This window comes from Panicum virgatum, chromosome 3N (assembly GCF_016808335.1).
Source record: "Panicum virgatum strain AP13 chromosome 3N, P.virgatum_v5, whole genome shotgun sequence".
Lineage (NCBI taxonomy): Eukaryota > Viridiplantae > Streptophyta > Magnoliopsida > Poales > Poaceae > Panicum > Panicum virgatum.
Window position 1 is genome coordinate 41,333,801 of NC_053147.1, and position 19,514 is coordinate 41,353,314.

At 46.8% G+C, this 19,514-nt stretch overlaps 1 non-coding gene across 1 annotated transcript; it reads left to right on the top strand.

Annotated features, from left to right (window-relative positions):
* Window positions 1-17,832: 17,832 nt before the first annotated feature.
* On the top strand, window positions 17,833-17,939 carry LOC120668223. Its single transcript, XR_005672321.1, has one exon. It is a non-coding gene; the product is annotated as a small nucleolar RNA R71 (small nucleolar RNA).
* Window positions 17,940-19,514: the final 1,575 nt, after the last annotated feature.

A 19,514-nucleotide genomic window follows, 5' to 3' on the forward strand; every position in this document is an offset into this window, starting at 1 on the left:
TGACAGGGCACATAATCCCAGTCAAAGCGAAGATACTCATGCGGGTCATCCGAGAAGTACTCGTTTGACTATGAGGAAGCGAAGTAGCTCCTTGCAGACTACTAGCGACAGGTAAGTAGCTAGTTGTTTTGCAATCGAGTACTTCTCGCTGTCGAATTGCAAGTTTTTGATTGGCATTTGCTTTTTCCAAGTCCGGAGGCCAAAATGCCACGGACGTCAATATCTGGGGATGATACTGTGGTGGGACAGTCTGTCCCTTCCATCACAGTGGACTCGTCAAAAGGGACCAGGACTACTACTTCGGCGAGTAGTTCCGATGTAAATAAAGCTGGTAATGCGGGTAAGCAGGCCCTAGTTGTGAAGCTTGCCCGCAAATTTGGCCTCAAGGGTCTTGCTCTGAAGAGAGCTCCTACATAAGTTCCTCAGAACTTATTACTGTAGGATTTGCCTTTATATCGAGTAGTTTTTAACTACTTTGTCTTTTCAGCGACACAGTCTTGGAGGCGAGTGTGGCGACTGAGGGCGACTCAGCCTCCAAATCAGGGGTGGAGAAGCCTCCGAACACTCCCGATATGAGTCCTCATGATGCGGAAGTTATGGCTGACTCTATGCATCGGGACTCTCCATTGCCGGATTCTGAAAGGGGCAATGAGAAAGTTCCGGAGGATGGCGAAAGCGACAAGCTTCCGGAGAAAGGAGAAGGCGAGAAGCTTCCTGAGGGAGGCGGCAAAAAGCAGCCCGAGGAGACCCCTGCAGGTAAGCATGTATCACCTTGTAGGAAAGGTATCTTTTCTCTGCTCTTAATTTGATTAAGTAGCATGTTATTCTTGTAGATTCCCAAGATGAAGGGAATACTGAGGGGGGAATTCAAGATGTGCCCAAGAGGGCTATTTCTGAGGTGCGGGCGAGTGCTTCCTAGATCTCATCGGGAAGTGCCTTGCCGCGAGAAAAGGTGGAGCTTGCTGTCAAGCTACTGGAGGTAAGTAGTTGAATACTTCGAATACTTTAGCATAGATCGAGTAGTATACAGATCTTTTTATTTCTGCAGGAAGCGCTGGGACGGGAGGGTGCCCGGTCCTAGGACAAGACAGAGCTGAATGCTCTGAAAGAGAGGGTGAAGACGCTTTCGTCCGAGAAAGCCGCTCTCGAGGGGAGGCTTAAGAAGCTTTCCCAATCCAAGAAAGGTTAGTCTTTTTAGCATGTGCTATGCATTCAACTAGTAGATCTGCTTGGTGTTTATAAGACTTTCTTTCAATCGAGTACACAGCTTGTTTAAAATTTTTAAAGATTCAGGAAAGCTTGGTACTGGATCTAAAGATTCTTATGTACCGAAACGCAAATGAGATTGAAAAGATGAAAAAGATCAAGGCAGATTCAGACCAGGAGATGGAAGGAGCCCTGAAGCAGCTGAAGGAGCTATCCGAGTCTTGAGACTCGATGCAACATGAACTTGTCACGTTGCGGGAAGTTAGGGATGCTGCTCAGGAAATAGACGAGGCTATGGACATCCCAGAAGGGGATGAAGACGAACCGCTCTCGCTGGAGGAGAGACTTCGTAAGGTACCCGAGGCCTTCGAGTGGTATGTCTCCACCATCACCCGCCAGTATGTGGGTCACGTACTTGGGCTGGTGAAGTCTTATTGGCCGACCACTCGTCTTGATGCACTTGGAAAAGGAGCCAGGGCTGACTGTACGGAAGATCAATTCCATCAGTATGTAGAAGAAACCTCGGTGGTGGCCAACCAGATTTTGGAGTCCTTGAACAAGTCCGATTCTCCTTGATCTATGAATGAATTTGAGTTGGCATGTGTGCCAGAAGTACATTGGAACAAATATTTGAATATTTGTGTAATGTCAAGTACTTGTCTAAGATTGTGAAATCCTGTGATTATGTCGAGTAGTCGTACTCGAGGGTCCTGAGTGTAGGCAGCATCGCGCCCACTCAGTTATAATAGTAGATGTTGGCGCCTACCAACGTCACCTAGCGATGACGCCCGCAGACGCCAATTTGGGATGGCAGTATTTCATGAACCACGAATAGATCCGCAAGCGCACGGAATACCGCTGTAGCATTTTATCCGGGAGTATACCGGGGTGTCATTTATATTGCCACAGGGAAGGCGATGAGTGAGAGAATATATAGATCAGTTGGTGAGCTCTATCTAGATTGGATATTCTCATACATAAACAGGGGTAAGATAATAATATGGTAGGAGGTAGTGTGACACACACACAAACTACTCTCTTGGATAAAAGAATAAAGGTTACTTTAGGCCGGGAGCAAGGTAAAAGTCAGAGCTCGAGTCAGCTGTGCTAGGCTAGCTATATCTACACTTTCTCATTAGTTAGCTCGTCAGAGATTAAACTACACAACAGGGAGATCGCTATCGAAGTAACGGGAGGAGCCCGTACACCCCGGCGACTTTATGTACCTCCTACCCCCCATACCGAACGTGGAGGATTACTAAAAGGCACGGACAGGGCTGTCACCACCTACCGGCTACCTCTACAAACTGTGGGTATAGTTGACATCCAGCAACTCTTAGCTAATCTAGACACCATATCTACACTAGTAAGGGATACTCTAGTGTCCCGCGCGGAGCCCCCACCCTCCGGATGGATAGACATCACACTAGAGCAATCATACGAATACTAGAGCAGTTGATAGAGTTCTAAGAAGAAAAGATTAACCATCTCCAGCACAGGGCGATCATGCAATGCAAGCATTGAATAATAACGCAACCACGACAAGAAGCATATACTCGATAACTCAGAATATACTTCAAGCAGATATCGGTAACCATAGTCTAATTCTATTACAAATGACCGAATATTACAAGAGAGAGCTAGAGATGAACCCATACCAGACTCTCGAGCAACTCCAGCGACTCGATGACTCCTAGACTTCTCCTAAACTCCACTAAGCCTAAAGACTATGCAAGGAATGCAAGAGAGGAAGTGAGAGGTGTGGTGTGTGTGTGTGTGTTCTATTCTCTACCCCCCCCCCTTCTATTTATAGCAGGGAGCCACCAACCGCAGCACCCCAAACCGACGTTGTGAGCCAACAGGGAAGCGCCACGTGCCTTGGTTGAGGCGGTGGGGCCCAACTTCCTGGAGTGGGCTTCTTTTGGTCTCCCCTTGTCCTAAAGTTGAGGCATGGCCTACCCCAGCTGGGTTTGCTTCAGTTCTTGGGCTTCACTTGGTCCATTTGAGCCTGAATCGGTACTCTGATATTTTCTGTGATTTTGTGTCGGGCCAAAGTGTGCTTGTAACCTGCATATTAGCTTGAAAACACAACATGCATATTCTGAAAGTTAAAGTGTGATTTAGGAACTTTATTGGATAAGGATGCATGTAAGAAATACAAACTCTCATGATTTTCTGATCAAGTTGACGCCTAGAAATGGTCGTTAGTGAGCGTCAACAGTAGATACGAGGAATTGTATCCGTAAGTGCCTTAGAAGGCACAGTATTCTCGAATAGGATTGAGTTTGTATGGTTCTGAGTCAGAACCGTAGTGCTGACCGGTTAGGATTGAAACCCGTAGGATTAACCAAGTGGGGAAAACACTAAAGGAGTGTACAAAGCCGTAGCTTAGTGTGGGTTTCCTTTTTCAAGGAAATGTTTTATTTGAGCGAAGCTCATGTGGACTTTGTTGTCCAATCGGGGGGGAAAGACTCTTATTGAGTACTTTGAAATGTTCCATGATAGATAGGAGGACGGGAAGCTCTCGACAACTACTCAGAATGCTAAGGGAAAAAGGAATTTCTTTTGTATCTCAAGCAAGCGAGTAGCACCCGTCAAGTACTTGAGGTAAAAGGATTCTGTAGTGAAGATTCCCATAGTAGAATGAGCAAGCGGGAAACTTGCGTCAACCTATTTTAGAGTATCAAGAACTTGTTCGTACTCCTTGAGGGATTTTCGTAGTTGACCAGTTAGGATAGACCTTGCTTGGCCACCCAGATAGTATTCAACTGTTGTGAAAATATCGCGGACTACTCGATCTTATCGAGTTGTATGTCCTATACATGGACTGGATTGCTTTCTAGAATAGGACTGTTAGGATTGAACTCCGTCGAGTTAACCAAGACATAAATATTCTAGAAATATCCCAAAAACTTACTCGAGCAGGGCGAGTAAGGTGTCCTACTCGAGGACTGGAGTAACTATTAGGGCAAGTCTGTTAGGTACGAACCCCGTCGAGTTGCCCAAGATGAAAATGCCGAAAGAGCATCCAAGACCTACTCGAGCAAGGGAGTAGGGTGTCCCTTTAACCAAGGACTGGAGTAATCCTTAAGACAGAACTGTTAGGTAGGAACCCCATCGGGTTGCCCAGGACGTAAATGTCGAAGGGATATCCAAAACTTACTCGAGCGTGGCAAGTAAGGTGTCCTTTTAACCAAGGACTGGAGTAATCCTTAAGACAGAACTGTTAGGTATGAACCCCATCGGGTTGCCCAAGACGTAAATGTTGAAGGGATATCCAAAACTTACTCGAGCGAGGCGAGTAAGGTGTCCTTTTCACCAAGGACTGGAGTAATCCTTAAGATAGAACTATTAGGTACAAACCCCGTCAGGTTGCCCAAGCTGTAAATGTTGAAGGGATATCCAAAACTTACTTGAGCGAGGTGAGTAAGGTGTCCTTTTAACCAAGGACTGGAGTAACTTTTAAGACAGAACTGTTAGGTACGAACCCCGTTGGGTTGCCCAAGACATAAATGTCATAAAAGTACTTGAGTGTAAACCATAAAAACTACTCGATAGCTGCTCTGATGTTGAGCATGCCTTTCGAGATGGGAGATTGGTCATATGAGTGAAAGCCAAGTAGTCGATTTACGGGAGAAATCAACTCTTATTTGGGTTTGTCGACATTACAATAGTTGTAAAGTGACAGACTCTGACTCTTAAGACCTACCCCTTGCCCGTTAGACGTGAGCAATGGTTTACAAGACTGAATAAAAATTTATTCGAAGATAAAACTAGTCGATATAACTCCGCCTATGCTGACTGGAAGACTCTCTCTCTCCTGAGTCGTCTCAGCATAGCCGGTCCCAAGCCCGGGTAAAGGAGGAGGGTTGCGTTAGGTTTTGGCAAACCAGCATAAAAAATAGCCACTCTAATGGATTTGAAACCCACAAGAAACTCGTTGGGGCATAACCCTCTTAGCGACGCGCTACATCGGAACCCGGGTGTGGTGATAAATGGGCAAGGGCCGGGTCGCCATCCCCCCAAGGGCGCGTCGTATCGTGACCTGGGTACGATGATAAGTGAGCAAGGGTCGGGTCGTCACCTGAATGGCGCGCTACATCTACGCCCGAGTGTAGTAAAAAATGAGCAAGGGTCTTTGCACTTCCCTTGACAGGTGCGAAGGGTAAGGAAGCTAGCCGAGCCAACTAGGATTCGTATAGGTGGCTGGAACGTAGGGTCCCTAACGGGTAAGTTGCGAGAGCTAGTTGATGCAGCAATTAGGAAGCGTGCAAATATTCTATGCGTTCAGGAGACTAAATGGAAGGGCCAGAAGGCGAAGGAGGTTGAGGATACTGGCTTCAAGCTTTGGTACACGGGAGCAACTCCGGGTAGGAATGGTGTAGGCATCTTGATTGATAGGAGCCTTAAGGATGGAGTCGTAGAGGTTAGAAGGCAAGGCGACCGGATTATCCTAATCCGGTTGGTAGTTGGAGATTCGGTTTTAAATGTGATCAGTGCCTATGACCCTTAGGTAGGCCTTAGTGAGAGCACCAAGATGCAGTTCTAGGAAGATCTAGATAGCATGGTTAGTTCCGTGCCTACCAGCGAGAAATTCTTCATAGGAGGAGATCTCAACAGCCATGTGGGTGCGACTAATGTAGGGTTCGAGCGAGTGCACGGGGGTTTTGGGTATGGTAGCAGGACTCAAGAGGGGGAGGATGTGTTGAACTTCGCGTTAGCCTACGACTTGTTGATAGCGAATACCGTGTTTAAGAAGAGGGAATCCCATCTTGTGACGTTTCGTAGTGGACAACACTCGAGCCAGATCAACTTTATCCTTGCTAGGAGGGAGGATAGACGTGATTGCTTAGATTGTAAGGTGATACCTGGGGAGTGTGTTGTCCCTCAACACAAGCTTGTGGTGGCAGACTTTCGTCTTCGGGTACATGTCCACCTAGACAAACGTGCCAAGATTGCGAGAACAAAGTGGTGGAAGCTTAGAGGGGAAGCGGCACAAGAGTTTAAGGAAAGTATGCTAGGTGAGGGGCCTTGGGAAGAAGGAGAAGACGCAGATGACATGTGGCTAAAGATGGCAACATGTGTTCGGAAGGTGGCCTCAGAGGTATTTGGCGTGAGTAGGGGAGTCAAACAGGAGGGGAAAGACACCTGGTGGTGGAACGACAAGGTGCAAAAAGCTATTAAGGAGAAGAAGGAGTGTTTCAAGCGCCTCCACCTTGACAAGAGTGTAGCCAACATCGAGGGCTATAAATTAGCGAAGAGGGTTGCAAAGCGAGCTGTTAGTGTAGCAAACGGTAAGGCGTATGATGATCTGTATCAGTGGCTAGGCACGAAAGAAGGGGAGAAGGACATTTATAGGATGGCTAGGATCCGCGAGAGGAAGACAAGGGACATCAACCAAATCAAATGCATTAAGGATGGGACAGATCAACTGCGAGTGAAGGATGAGGAGATCATGGATAGATGGAGAGAGTACTTCGACAAGTTGTTTAATGGGGAGAGTGAGGGCCCTACCCTTGAGTTAGATGACTCTTTTGACGATACCAACATATGTTTTGTGAGGAGAATTCAGGAGGTAGAGATCAGGGAGGCTTTGAAGAGGATGAAGGGAGGTAAAGCGATGGGCCCTGATGGTATCCCCATTGAGGTGTGGAGATGCCTAGGAGATAGAGCAATAGTATGGTTAACTAAGCTTTTTAATCTCATTTTTCGGTCAAACAAGATGCCGGAAGAATGGAGAAGTATATTAGTACCTATCTTCAAAAACAAGGGCGATGTTCAAAGTTGTACTAACTACCGTGGGATTAAGCTAATGAGCCATACGATGAAGCTTTGGGAGAGGGTTATCGAGCATCGCCTAAGAAGAGTGACAAGTGTGACCCAAAACCAATTTGGGTTCATGCCTAGAAGGTCAACCATGGAGGCGATTTTCTTAATACGACAATTGATGGAGAGATATAGGGAGCAGAAGAAGGATTTGCACATGGTCTTCATTGACCTTGAGAAGGCATATGACAAAGTACCGAGAAATGTCATGTGGTGGGCCTTGGAAAAGCACAAAGTCCCAACTAAGTACATTACCCTCATTAAGGATATGTACAAGGATGCGACGACTTTTGTCCGGACATCTGATGGCAACACCACTGACTTTCCTATTAACATAGGCCTACACCAGGGGTCAGCATTGAGCCCTTATTTATTTGCTTTAGTGATGGATGAGGTCACAAGGGATATACAAGGTGAGATCCCTTGGTATATGCTCTTTGCTGATGATGTGGTGCTAGTTGACGAGAACAGGGCAGGGGTTAATAGGAAGTTAGAGCTGTGGAGACTCACGTTAGAGTCGAAAGGGTTCAGACTTAGTAGGACCAAGACCGAATACATGATGTGCGATTTCAGCGCGACTAGGCATGAGGGGGGAGACGTTAGTCTAGATGGGCAAGTGGTGGTCCAGAAGGATACTTTTTGGTATTTAGGATTGGTGCTACAAAAGGATGGCGACATTGATGAAGATGTTAGGCATAGAATTTCAGCTGGCTGGTTGAAATGGCGGCAAGCTTCTGGCATCCTTTGTGACAAGAGGGTGCCACAAAAGCTAAAAGGCAAATTCCATAGGACAGCAATTCGTCCAGCGATGTTATACGGTGCTGAATGTTGGCCTACAAAAAGGCAACATGTCTAGCAACTGAGTGTAGTAGAGATGCGGATGTTGCGGTGGTTTTGCGGGCACACAAGGAGGGATAGAGTCCGAAACGAAGTTATTCGGGATAGGGTCGGGGTGGCACCAATTGAGGAGAAACTTACCTAGCATCGGCTGAGATGGTTTGGACATGTCCAACGAAGGCCTCCTGAGGCACCGGTGCGTAATGGGGTTCTTGAGCGGGTCGATAATGTAAAGAGGGGTAGAGGTACACCTAAACTGATGTGGGATGAGTCGGTTAAGAGCGACCTTAAGGATTGGAATATCTCTAAAGAGATAGCTTTGGATAGGAGCGCTTGGAGACTAGCTATCAATGTGCCTGAACCTTGAACTTATTTCTTTCGGGTTTCATCTCTAGCCTACCCCAACTTGCTTGGGAAAAGAGGCTATGTTGTTGTTGTTGTAAAACTAGTCGATATGATGGTCAGCTAGATTTGAGGTAGGGTCTCCTTCAGGAGCGGTGCCCTAGGGCCTTGCGGAGTGAGTCACACTGAAAGATCGTGTGAGAGCTCTTTGGGTGGATGAAGCACTTGCGTAGCTGTACTTTATTGATCCTGTTTCCACCCTGAGACAATTCTCCTTGGTGCGGCGTGCGCGGTTTACCCTGAGGACGGGTACTGATGGTTGGCGGCTTGTGCTTCTTGAAGGATGCGGAAGCCTTTGGTGGGATGCGGTAGTTAGAGGAAGGGCTATAAGCCTCGACTTCCTCGCATTCCTTTCTCCTTGAGATAATGACGTTGCGCGCGTCACGGCCAATGTTGATCACGTTGCAGAGATCGCAATTGGAGTAGTCGTAGTTGTCGCCCTGCTGTTCCTGCTGGCTGTTGGCGAGGCGGTGGTGCCTGAACGCCTGTTTTTGGTTAAGCAGGCGACGACACTCGTAGAGGTCTTCTGCTGGATGCTACTGTTCCAGTTGCACGGTGACCGTCACCGCTGGAGGAGGTACAAGTGGATCTTGCTTGGTAGTAGCCTAGGCTTCTGTGATTGTGGGAGGAGTAGTTTCCATGTTGTCAGAAATGTACTCGTTGAAATCATCAGAGTTGTAGTCGTCGAGGTTGAGACGCTCCGTGGAATCACCCTCAGGTTCCGGAACTTCGGAGATGCGAACCATGAGGATTTCACGGCAAAGATATTGAACTTCTTGGTCTTATTTGCTTGAGGACGGGTCTAGAGGGGTGCTTTGTTGGTAAGGCAGATTCGTTGGCTGTGAGCCAGAGGCGGTGGGATCTTGTGTCTTCCTTAAGCGCAGTGTCTGTCCTTGCGGTGTTGCATATATGACCAAGTTAGGGAGGGAGTCCTGATCGGAATTAGAATTCTTAGCCGAGTTGGACTCGACTTGCTTGCTGTACTGGATTAGGTCATCCAGCTCATCCTCCAAGTTGGAGGGGTACTCGGACTCGGAATTGGTTAGTCCATCGATTGTAGAGTATGTGTGCTTTGGGTGAGCGAGAAGCGGGATGCCCATCTCTACGCGGAGGGCGTTCTCGTTCATCCAGTGTAGCCATGATTGAGTGGGAGTCAGCCCTTCAGGCTCCTTGATCCAGTTTGTCAAAAATTGACTTGCTCGATTGTTCTGGAGCTTTAGTTTTTCCCTTTTTAAGTTTGGCCAGTTCCCAAAGAGCGTTAGCATGCTCGGGTGGATTGGCCATAGCATCCATGAACAAGTCGACGTTGTCGGACCAGTCTTCAAGATCATCGAATGGTTCAAAGTTGTTGAGACCGTTCATGAATTGATCAAAATCTTGATCGAACGGGGACTCGACTGGTTGAGGAGTCCAAATGTGAGCAGGTTTCGGTAAAGGTCTCTGAGGTATCCTGGAGATAGACGGTCCCATCTGAACAAGTCGGGGGTTTGTCTCACCAGATCCCCCGTAGATTCCTCCTCTCATTTTCTGCTCCATGTTTTGCAGGGTGCCTTCAGCTATTTTAATGCAATCGGCGAGCTTGGAATCCACTCGATCGATTCCCGAGAGTATATCGCCCGGCCTCTTCTGTGGCGGGTTCGATACTTCTCGGTTCTGCTGTGATGAAGATGAGCCAAGAGCAGTTTCTGCAAGTTTGATGCAGCCCTCTATTGATCATGAAACTCGATTTACTCCGTCGAGAAGTTCTGAGTTTTTGATCTTGGGGTGTTTGATCGTTTCTAGATGAATCAAGTATTTTCCAAGGGTTTTGGAATCAGAGTTTGTGTTGAACTCGACTGAACCGAGAGTTCGAGTTGGAGTTGACACATTTTCTGGGTTGTCCGAGTCGAGTTCGGATAGAACTCTTTTTTCGTTGAGATCCGCAAACTCGTGGATGACGGCGAGTTGGGGAGTGGTTTCGATTTAGGCGAGTCAGGCGTGACAAGGTGGCTGGAGAAGCCGCCTGATCCGTCAACCATGCATGCCTAGGGACCGAAAACGAGAGTTATGCCCTTAGGCACGTTGTTGGCATCGCTTGATCCGGCCATCGAATTCGTCGATGAACTCGCCGAATCCCCTACCTGGCGTGCCAGCTGTCGGTGTTTATCGCCAAGCCTGCTCAGGGATACCCTTAGCAGTAAGGTTTGTATGTAGGGATTGACTGCTCTGGAACTCGATGGTACAAGGAACACAAAGATTTAGACAAGTTCGGGCCGCGAGTTTGCATAATACCCTACGTCATGTGTGATTTGTATTGCCTTAAGTGTTGATGATTGTTTGGAGGGGGTCCCTTCCCGCCCTTATATATCCGGGGCGACAGAGTTACATGGAAAGTCCTAGCTGAGTACAGTTAGAGTTCTACTACAACACAATCGGGTAGTTTCCTTTGTACTGTAGCTAGTTGTACGCCTATTCAGGTAGTTACAAAAGTGGTAAGGCACATCCATAAGCTATCCCTTACTCTAGAACATTCTATGCCTATAAGCAGTCCCGCTGCCCCGGGTCTGACAGTAATCCTGTTCCGGAGGGCGTTGGTCTTGCCCACTGGAAAGTACTTGGCTAGGAATGCATTCGAACAAGCTTCCCATGTTTTGAAATCTTCCTTGTTGGAATAGAACCACGTCTTGGCCTTCCCAAGCAGTGAGAATGGGAACAGGCGAAGACGGACGTCATCCAGAGTAGTTCCTCTGGGGTTGATAGTGTTACTCACCTCCAGGAAGTTCTGGAGATGGGCATTGGCATCCTCGGATGCCTTTCCGCAGAACAAACTTGCTTGGACCATGTTCCCGAGTCCAGTCTTCAGCTCAAAGCCATCATTGCCGGCTTGGTTGACGTTCAATCCAGTAGGAATGTGGCTACTGGACGGGGCAGAAAACTGATGGAGAGCCTTCTGAGCCATGGATGAAGATGCTGAAGTGGAGGGTGAACTGAAGGGCCAAGTAAGTCTCTTCTGAGGTGGGACGACGCGGCGTCTCACGTTTCTCCCAATTCTTTCTGGATTTGGGTGGAAGTTACTTGGTAGGTCGAAACCGGTCATGCACTACTCTGCATCAATCGAAAGATAGAGAGAGCAATGGTAAGCCTGCTAGGGTTAGAGGCGACAAACAAGTAGAGTTTATCAAACTATCTACGATATCTTTAGCCAATTGCTTCCTCGGCGAAGGCGCCAGAAATGCTTGTTGGCGTTTCTTATGCCCGATAGAATAGATATTCTACAAGTGCACAGAATCATCGCTGTAGTACTTCACCTTGGAGTATTCCAGGGTATCGTATTTTTCCTCAGGGAAGCACTATGGTAAAGAGTATCGTAAATCGAATGATAACCATACTAGCTTGATCGACTGACTGACTAGACGGGGGTAAGCCAGATGGGTAAGTGAGATAAATGGCCAGGCAATGACCGAGTGACACACGGAGATTCAATTCCTTAGAGAGGTAGCAGCTGGGAGGACAACGAGTGAGATAAGACTCCTGATACACTTCTAATCTATCGAGCTAGCCTCTCTAGATCAGACTAAACACCTAACTAGTTCTCGGGAAAGCAGAGCTTACTTCGGCTGCTGGAAGAGGAAGGACTCCAGAAAGGGATGAGAGGGGAGTCCAACGGCAACCTACACTACTGCTATGAAAACACCCGAATGTGGTGGACTACAAAGGACGGATAGGGCTGTCACCACCTACCGACTACCACAACGGTTCCGTGGGGTGGAACACACTTTCTAGCTAACACTAAGGTCAGACACCACGTCTGCACTCGGTGTTAGATTTCTCTCGAGGCCTTCGAGAGAAATCCCCCTCAACCTAGAGCACTAACTTGAGATACTCTAGTCCGGGCGAGAAAACCCGTAAGATAAGTTCCTGATCACTAAGAAAGATAACTTAGCCTAGGCTAAAGGATAACTTCCGCGCTCAAGCTGAACACTCAGACTCGAGTAAATATAAGACAACGGAAAGTAAAGCTGACTCAGAAAAGTAAAGAAGATAACTTATATTGATAATATCAAAAGAAAGATACAAGAGCTATACCAGACTTCCGACGACTCCGGAATCCCGAGCAAGCTCGACTCGACTCTAACTCCCAAGCTACTAACCTACTCTAGAAAGTACAAGTGGAGAGAGAAGAGCTCCAATGGTGTCTATTGAAGTGATGGATGGTGCTTCTATTTATAGCCCTTCCAAGGTCGGTATCTGGCAGTTATTCCCCGTAGCGTCAGTTGCAAGCAGGTAAGGTCAGTGTGCTAGTCTTCCATGCGAAGCTAGGATGCGAGACGCTACAGATTGGGTCCGGCCGGCCTCTCCTAGGCCGGCCGGCCTGGGATCTCGGCCATCTGGCCACCGCCTTCTCCTGGACGTCCTGGATTGCTTCAAGAGGTCGATAGTCGTTACATTGCCCGAACGCTTGAGGTTGTAGGCCGGCCGGCCTAGGGGAGGCCGGCCAGCCTACCTCTGGCCCAAGTCGGCCCTCTGTTGCGCCGACGTTCCCTCTGTGTTCAGGTGACTTGCCTCGGTGGTGGATCACGACCTTGGACCTTAGATGGTACTGAGTTGTGGCCCTTTTGTTCTTTGTGCAAGCCTTCCGATCCATCCAATCAAACCAAGGCCTAATCCTTGACTCAGTGTATTATGATCATGTCACATTACCTCTGGTTCGAAGCCGGGACCATGTCTTTGGAGGTGCCAGGCCGGCCGGCCTAGGAGAGGCCGCCCGGCCTGGGATTTTGCCCATTTCTGTCCATTTTTGGTACACCTATTCCTGGAATCAAAACTCATCCAAAACTTGTGGAACTCGTTAGAAATAAATAAAATATGAATGGAACATAATGTAAAGCCCATGTTATTCCCAAGAAGCTGACGGCTAGAATGTGATTTTATGGCCGTCAACAGATGCCCAACCATCACATGTTCCATCGGAGCTCAACACTTTAAGCACACTCTTTGCAATCTGCGAGCAAGCATCAGCGTCATGCCAAAGGTAATTTATGATAAACTTAACCATCATGCGCTTGCTCCTACTGCCATGTGTTTGCAGCTAGCAGACCAATCAATTCATCATCCCGTGGGGATCGCCGAGGATATTCCGGTGAAAATATGGAATTTCTTTGTTCCCGTTGATTTTGTCATTCTCGACATGGAAATCGACACTGAGATCCCTCTCATATTGGGTAGGCCATTCTTGAGCATGACAACCGCACACATTAATGCAAGAGTTGGAGTAATCCAACTCAACATCAATGGGCAGAAGGAGAGATTCGGTTTCAAACCGAAGGATGAAAGATGCTCACAGATCAATAGTTTCAACCGAAAGGAATCCGTGAAAGAGCTGGAGAAGTCATATTCCCTCATCGAATTCGCGGAGAATCTTCGAACTCGAGAGGAGATCAAGGTGTGTAACCAACGGAATGCGAAGCGGAATATCCAACATAAGAAATTTCTGGAATTTGGGAAGAAAGAGAACGAAGTAACTCTGCCTACATGGAAGGTGTAGCAGAAGAAAGTGTCGCCACCAATGTCTCCATCAGGTGATGACGACCAAACTCAAAGTATGGATAGTCTCGCTCAGGATGAGAAACTCAGCCCTTGCCATGAGGTACGTGGTAGTTATCCATTCTTGCATTTTCATATAGGATAGTTTATATTCTTGCATAGTTTTTCCTTTCACATCATGGCATGTTTAGATTCTCGCAAATGCATTCTTTTCACTTTACATTTCATACAAAAAAAATCGACCAAGATGGCAGATCTACTGAGCTTCATTCAAGCTTGGGGGTGCCCATGTATCTAGGTAAGTCATCTGACCTATCCTTTTGTCTTGTGTCCTAAAACAAATAGTTAGTTTAAATCATTCAAAAACTCAAAAAAAAAGTAAAAGTAGAAAATAAAATAAAAATAAAAACAAAATAAATTAATTAAAGCACAATAAAAAATGGTTCATGCTCTGAATAAAACTCCCAGCTTTTATGTGTCGAAGTCCATGTAAGCTCTTATCAAGGAAATGATGAATATTTGCTCTGTCCATGCTTTGCAAGTGCCTCGTATACAACTATTTACTCTACTAGTACTTGAACTAGTTGGCACATAAGTAGTTCCACTAAAATCTGGTTTGAGTGGGAGCATGAGCTTGATTTCCATGTCTAAGTTGTTGTGAGATTTGAGATGGCCCGAATCAGAATAGAACTGCATGCTCTAGTAGGGAACCTCTCGAAATTTCTTTAAAATAAAACATGGTAAAGAATTCCCCTTTGGTTTGCATGTCCTAACTAGAGCCATAATGTTTTATCATATTAACCTATATAAGCTATCTTGAGTTATTTTGAGCTTTGCCGAATGGTGAGTCCGTTCGAGGAAGGTACTTGTCATCTACCGATCTTTCTCCTTTGCGTACCCATTGTTTTGCTAGCCTCAAAATGTCTGGCATATCAATTACCTACCTCGGGTATTGATATCCACCTTCACCAGACAATTACCCTCACAACAAAGCCCAAAATCTCCACAGTAAACCTATCCATCTCGAATGGTCTATCCAAGCAACGCTCCCTTCCAATAACTCTATCCTCATGGAGTATGGGTCACCTTCCTTAAAAAAAACTAGAGCTAAGCAATGAAAAAAAAAGAGAGACAAAACCCATACCTCCACTCAAAATAATTGAAATAAGGAGCTCAAATAAAAAGACCAAAAATTCTCTAAGTGTGAGTCCATTTCCTCTCCCCTGAACACTTCGCCTTCCCTAAGATCGGGATTTGATCGAGTACCAACCTCTTGCGAACCACTCTTCGGCTCGGCAACACAGATAACCAAAGTATGCTACACTCTTCCTACCCAAAACTCCACATACCAGCCTTATAGTAGGAAGAAGATGATCAAAATTTCCGACCATGGTGAGGATCATACACCTTGAGCGATTTGAGAGCACTATTGGGGAATCTTAAACCACTTTTGAAAAACTTGCAAAACTCCGAGATAGAAACCTGAATAGGAGGCAAGAAATATTCCGGTGAAGGTTTCAATCTCTCAACCGCCCAAGACGAGGGATGAAATGCCAATAAGCACCATCTACCAAAAACCAAGGTATGAGCCAACTTATTCAAAATACATATAGGTTAGAGTAATAAGTTGTGCATAAGGTTTCTGCAGGGTATGAGCATTGATGCAACTCCTGATCCACCGAGCCTCAGCTTTACCTTTGCTCGAGGACGAGCAAAAGTTTAAGCTTGGGGGAGGGGTGTTGACGGCCATTATTTTCGGTTTTGACCGTCAACTTCTCGGGAATAAATTGAGCCTTGCACCATGTTCCATACATATTTTACTTATTTCTAACAAATTCCACAAGTTTTGGTGGTTTGAGATGTTTTGCAGGATTATGCCCAGAATATGCAAGAATCAACACTAAATGGAGCATCTACAAGGAGGGTGAAATATGGATATAAGATGACACCATTATAAATATTGTCAAATGCCAAATTTGACATTTCCATGTTGAAGAGCTCGTCGAGATGATCAAATTGGACATTTGGTTCACCCAATTCGGAGTCTGGACGCAAAAGTTATGCAAGTTACAAGTTCCGGACTCGTGCTGTGCAGAGGCTGCAGGCCGACCGGCCTCACCTAGGCCGGCCGGCCCGGCACCTTTGCTAAGCACATCATCCCTTGCCACAGGACCATTACGGACCCTCCAATGCACCCCTATGCACTGGAGATACAAGCAAATGCCAAAGATATGACCGAAAGGCCTAGCACATGGATTAAAGGACCCATTTGATCTTTTGGCCCGGAGCACCACTATGGACTTCATGCACCCTTGGATCAAGATGTCGGTGAAACGGGAGGCTGAGATGGGCCAAACCCAAGCCGGCCGGCCGGCCAACAATTTTCAGCTTGAAACCGACGCAACCATCCACCGTCATCTAGAGAAGATCAGGAGCGTCCACGAAAAGGTCGATGCCAAACGGCGAAAATCCTAAGCCGGCCAGCCTGGGAGAGGACGGCCGGCCTCACTTTGTCACACCTCGAGCCCATCTTTCGCATGGAAGCTAAGCAGCTGACCTACCTGCGTAAAGTGCACGCGCTAGCTTCAGCACCGCCTTGGAAGAGCTATAAAAGGACACCCACACCTCCACTCCAACACACACCAAAGGAGCTCTCTTCTCTCATTCTTAGTTTCTAGAGTAGGTTAGGTAGTCTGGGAGTTAGAGTCCAGTCGAGCTTGTCTTGAGATTCCGGAGTCATCATCGGAAGTCGGTATAAGCTCTTGTATCTTTTCCTTTGATATTTATCAATAATAAGTTATCTTCTTTATCTTTTCGAGTCAGCTTTACTTTCCGCATTTATTTATCTTTCCAAGTTATCTTACTTGTGTGCGGAAGTAATTTCTCTAGCTTAGGCTTGTATCTATCTTGTTTATCGGGATCTTATCTTACGGGTTTTTTGGCCCGGACTAGGGAGGCTCAAGTTAGTTCTCTAGATTGAGGGGGATTTCTCTTCTTTGCGACAAGAGAAATCCTAACACCGAGTACGGACATGGTGTCTAGGCTTAGTGTTAGCTGGAAAGTGTGTTCCACCCCACAGAACCGTTGTGGTAGGCGCAGGGGGTGACAGTCCTGTCCGTCCCTTTTAGTCCACCACATTCGGGTGTTTTCATAGCAGTAGTTGCAGGTTGCCGTTAGACTCCCCTCTCATCCCTTTCTGAAGTCCTTTCTCTTCTAGCCGCCGAAGTAAGCTCTAGGTTCTCGATAACTAGTTAGAAGCAAGGTTTAGTCTAGAGAGGCTAGCTCGATAGTCTAGAAGTGTTTTAGGAGTCTTCCTCGCTCGTTGTCCTCCCAGCTGCTTACCTCTCTAAGGATTAGAGTCTCCTGCGTCAGACGGTCATCGTGGCCATTATCTTATCTATCATATCAGGCTTACCCCACTAAGTTAGTCGGTTGATATCTCTAGTAAAGTTTGTCATTCGATTCTTCGATACTCTTTAACCATAAGTGCTTCCCTGAGAAAATATACGATACCCTGGAATACTCCAAGGTGAAGTGCTACAGCGGTGATTCTGTGCGTTTGCAGAATCCATATTCTATTGAGCATAAGAAACACCAACATTGACGCGGCTGGTTCCACCCGTGGCCTCCTTGTGGTGGACGATACTCATTGTTGTTGTTGAGGTACCACAGTCTTCACGGGTCTCGGGGCAGTCGTTCCCCGAGTGTCCATTATTGCCACAGACTTCGCACGTGAAGTGCGAACCCATGGCGTACACGGGAGCCTAGATCTGTTGTTGGCTCCCTTCTCCTAATTTCTTAATTAGGAGGTCCAGCTTCGCGGCAATCAAATCCGTCTCCTTGATGGTATGCATGCCCTTTGTTCGGGGTTGGAGTCGTTCTTCTCTCCACCCCTGGTTGGAGACCATTTTCTCGACCAAAGCCTTGGCTTTCATGATCGTCATGTCAAGAAAGGCCCCTCCAACAACAGCGTCAATATGGGCTCTGGATGTCATTGTTAGCCCATTGTAGAAGCTTTGGAAGATGAGCCATTCGTCCATCCCATGATGAGGATAGGCTGTGATGTATTCCTGCAGCCTTTCCCAAGCTTCCGGGATGGATTCCATCCCTGTCAACTAGAAACTTGATATCTTCCCGCACAGGGCATTCGTCTTGCCCAGCAGAAAGAACTTCGCGAGGAACGCCTTGGAGTATTTGTCCCAGGTGTCGATGTATTTTTCCTTGTAAAACCACTATTTTGCCATTCCCAACAGGGAAAGGGAAACAGCCTCAGCTTGATAACATCGGCGGCGACACCCGTATTTCCACGGTGTCGCAGAGCTCCAGAAAATTCTGCAAATATGCGTTAGCATCCTCGTTCGACTTGCCACAGAACGGGCTAGCCTGCACCATATTGATGAGGCTGGATTTGAGTTCAAAATTCGCGTCCCCAACATTGATGCTGGGTCCAGTAGCCACATTGGCGGTGGAGGGGATGGAGAACCCGCGGAGAGTCTTCTCAGCCATAGCCTCACGAACAGTTGGTGCTTCCAAACTGGGTTTCTTTACCGGAAGAGTAGCGGGAGGAGGGACGACGCGAGGTCTTGACCTTCTCACAAGCTTCTCTAGATTTTCTGTGTATGGGAGAAATAGGTCATACACTACCCTGTCTTCAAATCAAAAATAAAAGAAGATATAAAGTGACATTAGCCTGAAAGAGTAGTTATCTTGAGTATGAAGGCTAGATTAATATCAGCATAATAACTTTGTTCACATGCTATCCCCGGCAACAGCGCCAGAAATGCTTGTTGGTATTTCTTAACGTCACCACCAGGAGGGGTTAGTTCCCGATAATAGTGCCAGAAATGCGTGTTGACTTTCCTTAGTGTAATCACGAGGAACGGGGGTGTTAAGCCCATCCCTAGCAACTGCACCAAAGATTGCCACTCTCGTGGTATAGTCTATACTATTACAGATGGGATCCGCAAGAGCACGGATATACCGTTGCAGTATTTCACCCGAAGAGTAAGGGTATCGTTATTTATATTTTCCCAAAGGATGGCAGGGGCAAAGGTACTGTACTTAACATTAATCATGACGTCGTTCCTCAAGTAATAGGCAAAACTCTAGCAAGGGTATGTCGTAAAGAAGATAAATAAGGGTAATGTGACATGTCACACATCCAACACACAAGGAAGAAAAGAAAGAAAGAACCAAAGAACAAAAGAACGAACTAAACTATCTTATGTTAAGTTAGCTGGAGCTTATGCTAGGTTAGGGTCCTAGTGTATCTATTTAAAGCAAAGATTATGTTAGAACATGGTTAGGGCTGCAGGTGCCAGGAAATTGGGATAGCGGGGAGAAGGTCCCGCACTAGAGAACGTCCAGTCCCGTTACCTCTTTGCATGAACTCCTACACCGAACCCGAACGTCGGGGAATACGCTAAATGCAACACTGCTGTTACGCCGGACGGACATGGCTCTCACCTCATGCCGTCTACCCTAGTCACACCGTGGAGCACGGTCATATCCGAAGGATCCCGCATACCTGAGCACCACGCCCATGTATGAGGTCACTACTCTAGCGTCCCCGGGCATCCCACCCTTCGGATGGACAAGTAAAACACTAGAACAAGCCTGAAAGCACAACGAACCGATATCCATACCCGGATCATCTGGCCTAACCATATTCGTCACACAACTCATGATAAATAGAAGCATGGACTAATAAACTATCGAAA